A 10784-nucleotide genomic window follows, 5' to 3' on the forward strand; every position below is an offset into this window, starting at 1 on the left:
TCCAGCCATCATAACTCCTTCTGCTGTGGTCTACTAAAGTTGGTTCTCCAGTTCCCCACAATCACTCATCAATAGACATAGACTAATAAGATTCTCTATGCTCTCATAAACTTACTTCCCTGGTGCCTATCCCAAGTGACAGCTTTCTTCAGTTGACCTTTTTTGAAGTTCACATATTCTTTGACCTCTTGGAAGCATCTGGCACTGTTGACCATCACCTTCAAATGGGGATGAGTTGATGTCTCCCAGATCCACTTCCCTGTTTCAGGTGTTCCTGTTTCACTGGGCTCAGCAGATTTCATACATCTGCATTATAAAAAGTTCAATATGGAGATGTCTGTTTCCTCTTTCTTGAATTAGTGAATTCTCATTCATTATCCAGGCAAAAAGACTTTCTGTAGACTTTAGCACTACAATGATGCAGATCATATCATAGAATTATAGATCTTAAATTGGAAGGGACTTCCAATTTATTTAGCTCATAAATACTCAGTTTGGTGTAGTGAATAGGGCATTGCACTTGGAGGCAAGAAGACCTGAGGCTAAATCATTACTTTCCAACAATGTGATCCCAGGCAAGTCATTTAATCTCTAAGACCGATCTTATGATCTTTAGGGACATCATACATTCTTGGCTCTCGTTAGAATGATCAAATCTAAGAGTTGGAAGAGACCTAAGAGGGCAACTAGTGCAAATCATACACAGTCAATAATCCTTTTATAATAAATAATAAATAGTTGTCTCTGTTTTAAAATATCCTATGAAGGAAAACCCGCTCTCCTGCAGTAGCTTATTCTACTTCTGGGTTTTTTAAGTTGTTAGGATGTGTTTTTATAACATTGAACTTGAATCTTCATCTCTATAACTTCTGATATTTAGGAACAAGAAGATTAATGATAGCTAACATTGATATAGAACATTAAGGTTTGTGAGTTACTTTATGTACTTTACTTCATTTAATCCTGTGAATTAGGTACTATGATCATCTTTATCACTTTACAGATGAAAAAAAAAACTGAGGCTAAGGGAGACTTGCACAGGGTCAAAGAGCAATTAGGTATCTGAATTACAAACTGAACTCATGTCATCCTGACTCCAAAGCCAATACTTTATCCACTATGTCCTTTCAGTACCTTCCTTGCCCTATCTTAGACATGCTCAGACTCTTCCTTAAAATTTGGCAGTTGGAGCTAAACACAGTGCTCCATGATCTGTCCAAGGAAGATTATAGCAGGACTTTCATTTACTATATTCTTGATAATACATCTCAGATGCAGTCTAGGAAAGTGTTATCTTTTTTTGGCTGCCACATCATACCTTGTCTCATATTGAACATTCAATCCACTAAAATTCTAAGATCTTCTTAATGAGTATGCTTATTTAGTCATACTTCTTCCCTAGTCTATGTTTGTGGAATTGATTTTTTGAATCCAAGTTTAGAATTTTACATTTACCTCTATTAATTTTAATACTATTAAGTTCAGCCCAATATTCTAATATGTCTACTTTTTTTTCAATATGGCCTCTGTCATCCAAAATGTTAATTCCCTCTCCAAGTTTCATGACATCTGAAAATTTGATAAACTTACCATCAATGCTTTTATCCAAGTCACTGATAATAATAATATATACATACATGTCTATTATATATATTTCACAAAACTTGGCATAATGTACTTATGGATTAGGTAGAAAGATGGATGACTATTGGGTATCTTTTGCTCTGGATGAATGACTGAATGCAGAGTAGTCCTTAATTGGTCAGTGGAAACTGGAGAAAATGTTTGTAGTGGAATGTCTCAGGATCTGTTCTTAGCCTTTTGTTAAAAAAAATCTATCTATCTATCTATCTCTCTATCTCTCTATCTCTCTATCTCTCTATCTATGTGTCTGTCTGTTTATCTATCTATCTCTCTATCTACACATAACACACACAAAGGCTATATGGAGAGTAGAGTTGCACATGTAGAGACAGGTCCATGTGTGGTAAGAGGCCCATTGTATGACTTAAGAATAGACATCTTCTCCTCTACCCTTCTTCAAGGGAGACTTTCGTTCCTGCCAGGAGAAGATCAGGAGGTTGGGGCTAGGATTCTTATTAGTTATTGGCTCGATTAGATGGTCTCTGAGATTCTACCCAGTTCTGAGATTCTGTGATTCTGATTTTGTCATTCCATATCTCAAACGAAGTTTATGTCTATTCTAACTAATCCTCTTTTTTTCTGACTTCATTATCTCTGTCTATAAAACTGCTATTTGTACCACATGTTTTAAAAAATATTAATTTTTGACTCTTCATTTTCCCTCACCTCTTGTGACTAATCACTTATACACATTAATCACAAATGTATCAAAACATTAGCATAATAGTCTAGTAGATTATTAGAGGTATGCAACACCTATAGCAAAGTAATGGTAGCCAGGGAAGGGAGTTTGAGCTTAGGCAGACACAGAAATTGTAAGTGAATCCATAGATCAGTCTATTGTCACACCCTTTCTAGCAGCAATGGTACTATTTTCTTAGAAAGAACAAGACATGGAAAATGGGACAAGTGGGGTACACATGTGGTGGTAGGACAGATGGAAAGATGCTCACACTGGGTAGGCCCTAGTACTTTAATGAAATAGTAATCATGGTCTGGGCTTAGATAGAGAAAGTCGAATAAGTTTGCACTCAGAGATGCATAGAACTTCAATGTAGAGTTCAAGATAGACTTAGAGGGAACGTGATAAATATATTCAAATATTTAAAGGGCTGTCATGGGAGTATGTTCATTCTGCCTCGTCACAGGGAACTATTAGCTGTGTGGCCACAGGTAAGTCATTTACCCTTTTTCAACCTCAGTGTCTTTGTGTATAAAGATAAGTATAGTACCTGTAATATCTATATTATCAAGTTGTTGTGAGCATCAAATGACACAATATATGCAACTTATAAAGCTTGAAAAACTATATAAATACTGTCTTCTTCTTCCTCTTTGTCCTCCTCATCTTCTTCATATTATTATTATTATTGTTGTTGCTATAATCATTATTATCATTACTACTGCTGCTGCTGCTACTATTACTACTACTAGTACTACTATTACTATCACTACCACTACCACTACTACTACCATTTATATAGGGCCTTAAGGATGACCACAAGATATATAGAAGAGAGTCCTGTTCAGCTTGGGGTTGGATGAGTTAATAATAAGTTAATAAGTGTTAGTATTTATATAGCACTTTACCATTTGCAAAGTGCTTTACAAAGATCTCATATCCTCAAACTAATCCTGGGAGTTTGGCGCTACCATTATCTTAATTTTTTTTTTTTACAGATAAGGAAACTGGGGCAGATAGAAGTTAAATGATTTGCCCAAGGTCACACAGCTAACAAGTAGTTAAGAACATATTTGAACTTAGTTCTTCCTGACTCCAAGTCCAACACTTTATCCACTGTGTCACAGAGACCCCTGAAGTCTTTGATAGCTAATGTATTTTGATTCTGTAACTTTCCAGAAAGAGGGAATGACAGAGACAAAAATACAGGTATGAGAAGTTGTGGGACATAGTCTATCTAATTTGGCTAAATCACCAAGTACTGAAAGGAGAGAACTGTGAAAATATGGTGAAGGTAAAATGGCTCCATTTTCCAGCAGGACCTTGAATGATAGCCTAGGAATATGAAATTCAAAAAAAGGAACACAGAGGTATTGTATGTTATTTGTACACAGCCATGCACACACTGAGAAGAAATCACTCACTACTATTCTGAGGGTCAAGTCTATGGCAAGTTATTTCTTCCCTGTGAAATACCAAAAGTAATGTCAGTATGTGCATAGATTTGGCCAGCCTGCCCCTAGGTCATCTTTTGATAGTGCATGACTACCTGTTCAGTGCAACCAAATCAGTCCCTTTATCATATAGACACTTTGGCCAAAGAACTATTTCTACTTTATGAAATCCAGTTATTTGAAGCTTGAGACCTATATGGCTTTTGTGCCCCCAGAAAAGGAAGTATTTTATGGGGGGAAAGAACTACAACAAAGATTACTTTTTCAGAAAGTCCCTCTTCAGGACCTTGAAAGTGATTTTCTTTCTTTGGTTATTTTGCTAGTGGCAAGAATTCTTGAGTGAGACGCAGTCACTGGGGATTGAGTTGGTTCCCATTTATTCTTTATGATGCCTCCCTGTGTCCCTGTGACTTTGATTATTGATAAATATAAACTCTGGCTTTCCATCTGCTTTAGGTCTATTTAAGACTCAAAATTATTCAGCCTGTAGTCTTAGCAGAGACAGCAGATTCTATCCCTCATAGAAATGCCTTTACTTACCAAGAAGGTACTAGTTTTAAAGAAGGTACAAATTTTAAACCTTCTTAAAGCAGAAGGTTCATTCAGAGCTGTAAGTAGGGTGGGATGACAGGGGTTTTGCCCCAGGGGAACTATGTTTAAAGGGTACTGTATTTACAGGATACTGGCAGCATTTTCAGTCCTTTAGGGGCTAGGTTAACAAGAATATTTAGTTAAAGTAGAAAGCTACTAGATAGCAGGTTTTGGTGAGTTTTTCCCCCACTCCACCCTGTTCTTCCCCTATAATAGTAGTCAGTGTATTGAGATCTCTATTTTACATTCCCTTCCCTTGCTCAACCCATTTATAGGAGGGTTTATTTTTTGCCACTTGCTGTGGCCACAAAAATTCCTATTTATGACTCTGAGTACATATCTTTGTCATAGAAGAGCTCTATTTTCCACCTTCCATGACTCTCTTTGTTTGATCTTGCACATTCTTGATGGTAATAGTCTCTGACCAAAGAAGAATGTGGAAATTTCACTGTCTTGGTGAAATTACCTCATTTAAGAATAATTGGTATTCACAGAAGAGATGCACATTTTCATCTACCTAGTAATGAACAAATTAACAAGACACCTACTCAGTTGTGTTAACAAAATTACCAAATGTAAAAGGAACTAATTACTCTTCACTTCATCCACAGGAACACAAAACTGCATTCCTAATGGGCTTTGTAGCTGACTTTCTGTCTACTGCAGAGAAAGGAAATGAACAGGTGCCTGGTGATCAAAGACCCTGTCCTTGCTGATTGTCTGGGAAATAGTACCTCTTTCTTCAGAAGCCCAAGATTGATTCAAGAGCTCCCATCTCTGTTGTTTTCAATGATACCAGATTGTTATCCATAAAACAGTAATGAAAACATATGGAGAAATATTTTAGTAATAGGATGCTTCTATCTTCTTGTGAAAGAGGATTAGAAATCAAACTGCTTATGGAATTATATGTGGTCAGATATACAAATTGACAGTGCCCCTAGGGCCCAAGGCCTGAAAGGAGTTAGGTTAGAGGCTGAATTTTAATAAATGTTGAAAATTGGACCCTAACATGAGTATTTTAATTATTTGTGCTTGCTAATATCAGATGCTTTGTTGCTGAGGAAGCAACATTGACTGATGGTGTTTTACCAGTCAGTTGTTTGGTGTTAGATACAGTGATTATATTCAATTCAATTCAATTTGACAAAAATTTATTAAGTACTCAATATTTCCAAAACACTATGCTAGGTGCTTTGGGTACAAAAACAGGAGGAAAAAAGAAATAGGCCCTGCCCTCGCTAACTTACATTATATTGGATTGATACAAAATTTAAGCATGTAAAAATAAAGCATATACAAAGTAAGTGAAGAGAATTATATTAATACTACTTTGACTGCTAAAGTCATCTTTCTGTGTCCTTGAGTTGAGCTCAGGAATTGAGCTTTCCCTTTGAGTCAGTTCAAAGTTATAATTAAAAGAAAAAATTGTTATCTCTCATACCAGGATTCCCTGGGATGATTCCATTTTAAGGGAGGGGAATTCAATCAGTCAGTAAACTAGTGCTCCTGAAATACCTGCTGTATGTCAGGTAACATACCTAGTGCTTACACTGGGGATAAAGAGAATAAAAAAAAAAAGGTCCTATCCTCAAGAAGCTCATAGTCTAAAGGGGGAGACAACATGCAGACAACTATGTACAAACAAGATATTCTGGGTAATTTCAGAGGGAAGTAAGGCACTAATATTAAGTATTAGAAAGAGTTCTTGAAGAAGGTGGGCCTTTAGTTTCTGAAGGAAACTGGGAGAGCCAGAAGGTAGAGATGAGGAAGTTGAGCATTTTAAACAAGGGAGGCATTCAATGAAAATGCTTAGTCAGGAGATGGAGCATCATGAATGAAGACCAGCAGGGAGGCCAGTGTTCCTCAATCTCAAATCCAGAAAAAAAAAACTTGTTGTAGGAGGTAGTACATAAACTGAACCTTGAAGGAGCTAAGGATTCAAAGAGTCAGGAAGGCATTGAAGGAGAGCTTTCTAAACAGGGGCATATAAACAGGAGGTTGAACGTCCTGCACAGGGAATAACAGGTAAACCATTTTGACTGAAATGTAGAGAATCTGGGGGAAAGTAATGTGACATCAGTGTGGCAGGATAGTTTGGCAGGATAGATGGTGAAGTATTTTAAATGTCAAACAGAAAAGCTTCATTTTATCTTAGAGGTATAAAAGAGCCACTCAAGATTTTTGAGCAGGGAATGGTATAATCAGATTTGTGCTTTAAGAGTATCGATCTAACTCACTATTGATTAGAGAAATGCAAATTAAAACAATTCTGAGGTACTACCTCATACCTATTAGGTTGGGCAGAAAAGGCAAAAGACAAATGTTGGAGTGGATGTAGGAAAAATGAGACTTTAATGCATTGTTGGTGGAGTTGTGAACTTATTCAACCATTCTATAGAGCAATTTGGAACCAGGACCAAAGGACTATAAAACCAATACCACTGCTAGGTCTGTATCCCAAAAGAGATAAAAAACAAAAAGGAAAAAGATCTTTATGTCCAAAATATTTATAGTAGCTCTTTTCTAGGGGTAAAGAATTAGAAGTTGAGGGAAAGTCTATTAATTGGGGAATGGCTGAACAAGTTGTGGTATGTGATTATGATAGAATACTATTGTACTATAAAAATTATTAGCAGAATGCTCTCAGGAAAAACTGGAAAGACTTGCATGGGCTGATGCAAAGTGAAAAGTACTGTGTACAAAGTAACAGCAATATTGTAAGATGATCAGTTGTGAATGACTTAGCTATTCTCAGCAATGTGATCTGAGACAAGTCTGAAGGACTTAAGATGAAAAAATGCTGTCTATCCCCAGAGAAAGAACTGATGGTATCTGAATACAGATTGGAGCATACTTCTTTTTACTTTCTTTATTTTTCTTGAGTTATTTTTGTCTGTGATTTATTTCACAACATGATTATTATGTATATATTTTGTATGACTGCACATGTATAACCCATATCGAATTGCTTACCTTTCTAGTGTGGGGAGGGGAAGGGAGAGAATTTGGAACTCAAAGTTTTAAAAATTAATGTTAAAATTGTTTTTACATGTAACTGTGGGAAAATAGAATAGTAAATAAAAGCTTAAAATAAATTAAAAAAGGAATATTGATTTGGCAGCTCTATACAGATAAGATATATTGAAGAGGAGAGACCAGTTATTGTTGGAAGCCATTGCAGTATTATGTATGGGGGGTAGCTAGGATAGTGAATAAAGATGAAGGGATTGATACATGAGATTTATGAAGAGATGCAATCAATGACCCAGGGCCTCCAAGTCTCTGGGCTCATACAGACTGGGTCTAGTCATAGAGATGACACTAAAATTCTTCTTTTTTGGGGGAGGGTATTATCTCCATTTGGAATTTACTCTGGGAAAAATTCCAAATTTAGCTTAGCTATAGGATTCTTTTTTACTAATTAATTTATTTTGATTTATCAACAATCATTTTCCATAAGCTTTTAAGTTTTAAATTTTTCTCCCCTTCCTTTCCTATCTCCCTCCCCAAGATGGTGTGCAATCTGATATAGGTTATACATATACATTCCTATTAAACATATTTCCACATTAGCCATGTGGTAAGGAAAAATTAGAACCAATAGAAGAACCACAAGAAAGAGGAAAGAAAACAAAACAAAAGAAAAAGAGCAAATAGTATGCTTTGTTCTGCATTCAAACTCCATAGTTCTTTCTTTGGATGTGGATAGCATTTTCCATGATGAGACTTTTGGAGATGTCTTAGATCCTTGCATTGCTGAGAAGGGGTAAGTCTATCAAAGTTAGTTATCGCACAACCTGGCTGTTACTGTGTTCAATGTTCTCCTGGTTCTGCTCACTTCACTCAGCATCAGTCCATACAAGTCTTTCTAGGTTTTTCTGAAGTCTATCTGCTCATCATTTCTTATAGCACAATAGTATTCCATTACATTCATATACCACAACTTGTTCAGCCATTCCACAATTGATGGGTATCCCCTCAATTTTCAATTCTTTGCACCATAGAAAGAGCTGCTATGAATATTTTTGTATATGTGGGTTCTTTTCCCATTTGTATGATCTCTTTGGGATACAGCCCTAGAAATGCTATTGCTGGGTCAAAGGTTATGCACATTTTGATAGCCCTTTGGGCATAGTTCTAAATTGCTCTCCAGAATGGTTGGATCATTTCACAACTCCACCAACAATGCATTAGTGTTCCAATTTTTCCACATCTTCTCCAACATTTATCATTTTCCTGTTTTGTCATGTTGGCCAATCTGATAGGTGTGATGTGGTATAGATATAGGATCCTACAAATGTATATAAAAGGGATTCCTAGTTTTGCAAACAACATAAACACTCAAGGCACATATTGGATATTAAGAGTGATCAATAAAGCGTATTGGGTAAGATCACCTTTATTTCACCTCACAGGAAATCAGAAGATGAAAAGGATTCATGGGAGCCCATATCCTGATAGAGAAAATACACAGAACATGCAGAGCAATTTCCATGAACTTAGGAATTACCACTGGGGTATCACTCTGTCATTTCAGTGATTTCCAGTTTAACTACAGGGTCCGACATGGTCCTTTCCAGTCATCTAGGGTTTTCTGTGATTTGGGCTCCTTTTGGAACACAAACACACTTTTTACTCTTGTATAAGTAATCACTATCTCATGAAATACACACTGAATGAATCACTCATGAGAATAATAAGGAACTTGAGAATTCTCTGTGTAATTTAGGTGGTAATGTCCAGAAGATGTTGGAAATATATCACTGGACCTTAACAGAAAGATTAGATTTGAGAATCATCTATGTAGAGATTATCATTGAACATATGGGTACTGATGAGGTCAATAAGCAAAATGTAGAGAGAAAAGAGGGTCCAGGACAGAGTCTTGAGAGATACCTATACTTGTGTTCTAAATCTATTTCTCCAAAATTTAAGATTTTTCTCTCTCTATAATGATCTTTAGAAAACTGTATCAATTTCTAGACTGACTTTAGTCAAATTCTCAATATCCTGGTAATTTAAATGGGAGATAAATAGTTTTATTCCTGATTTGGTAGTAAGAAATGAAGTCATCTCCTAGTTTATGAGCTATAATGTCATAACATAGACTAGGGAGGAGGTGGCAGCAGGGAAGAGACATGAAGCTTCTGATAGTATTAGGCCTACCAACTTATCGATGTCATGCATTGTTAGTCAATGAAAAACCTCAGTACAAGAAAAACCTATGGAATAAAGGAAAATGCTAAATCTAGTCAGAGGATCTAGGTTTCAATTCTGGTTTACCTACCTGTGTGACTTTGCTTATGTTGAATCAATTCTGTGAGCCTCAGTTTCCACATCTATAAACTCAGGGGGTTTAATAAGATTAGAGAATTTAGAACTGGAAGGGACCCTATACATCCTCTAGTCCAATCTTAGGCTCTTCAGCTTGGCTTCTTTTTCAAGGCATAGTGGGTTTTATCCTCTTTCTAATCACAATCATCTTTTCCTCTAACCACTCTCCTCGATTCTCCCAGTATAAGAATTATAAGGGGTTTGATTTGCTTGGGTTTTATACTATAGAATCACAGAATCATGGAACCTTAGAGCTGGAAGTACCTGAGAGGCTATCAAGGCCATGACTGAACAAAATCCTTTCTTCAACATGTTTGTCACCAAATCTTGATTACACTGATACTGTCTTGTAACCAAAATAAACACTTGTACTATTTACCTTGCAGGATTACTATGAAGAAAAAGCCTTTGGAAAATGTTATATTTTTTTTATAGAACACCCATCCTTTGCATAAAAGCAATGCCTGATGCTCTGTCTGAACCATAGAACTTCTAACATGATTATAATTATAATTTTATGTTAATATAATTTTATATATACATATATATAGATATTATTATAATAGGTTAGATTTCTTTGTCCATTATCATATTTGATCTTTACAATAACACTGTAAGGGAGACAGTATAAATATTAATGTCTTCATTTAAAATATTTTCACAGTCATAGAACTAAGAAGCAGCAGAGAAGAGACTCTAATCCACTTCTTCTGAGTCCAGAGACAGTGGTCTTTCTGTCATACGACTTCTCTATCGTCTTGCTTCCACTGCTCTCTTTCCCTCATGATAGACATAACACTTCATGCTGAAACAGGGCTATCATGAATGAATCAGTGAATGAATGAATGAAAGGGTGAATGAGTGAATAACATTCAATAATGTTACTATATGCCAAGTACTGTGCTAAGTGCTGGAGATGCAAATAAAAAGTTAAGACAGCTCTTTACCCTCAAGCAGCATCCATTCTAACAAGGGGCCTTGGAAGGGAGTTGTGTCCCTGGGAGTCACAGAAATGGTAACTGTAGCAAAAAGGTATTCATTTGTTAACCCCCCTCTCCAATAATGGCAGTATCAAT

The sequence above is a fragment of the Vombatus ursinus genome, unplaced genomic scaffold (genome assembly GCF_900497805.2).
Source record: "Vombatus ursinus unplaced genomic scaffold, bare-nosed wombat genome assembly UNPS02010284.1, whole genome shotgun sequence".
Lineage (NCBI taxonomy): Eukaryota > Metazoa > Chordata > Mammalia > Diprotodontia > Vombatidae > Vombatus > Vombatus ursinus.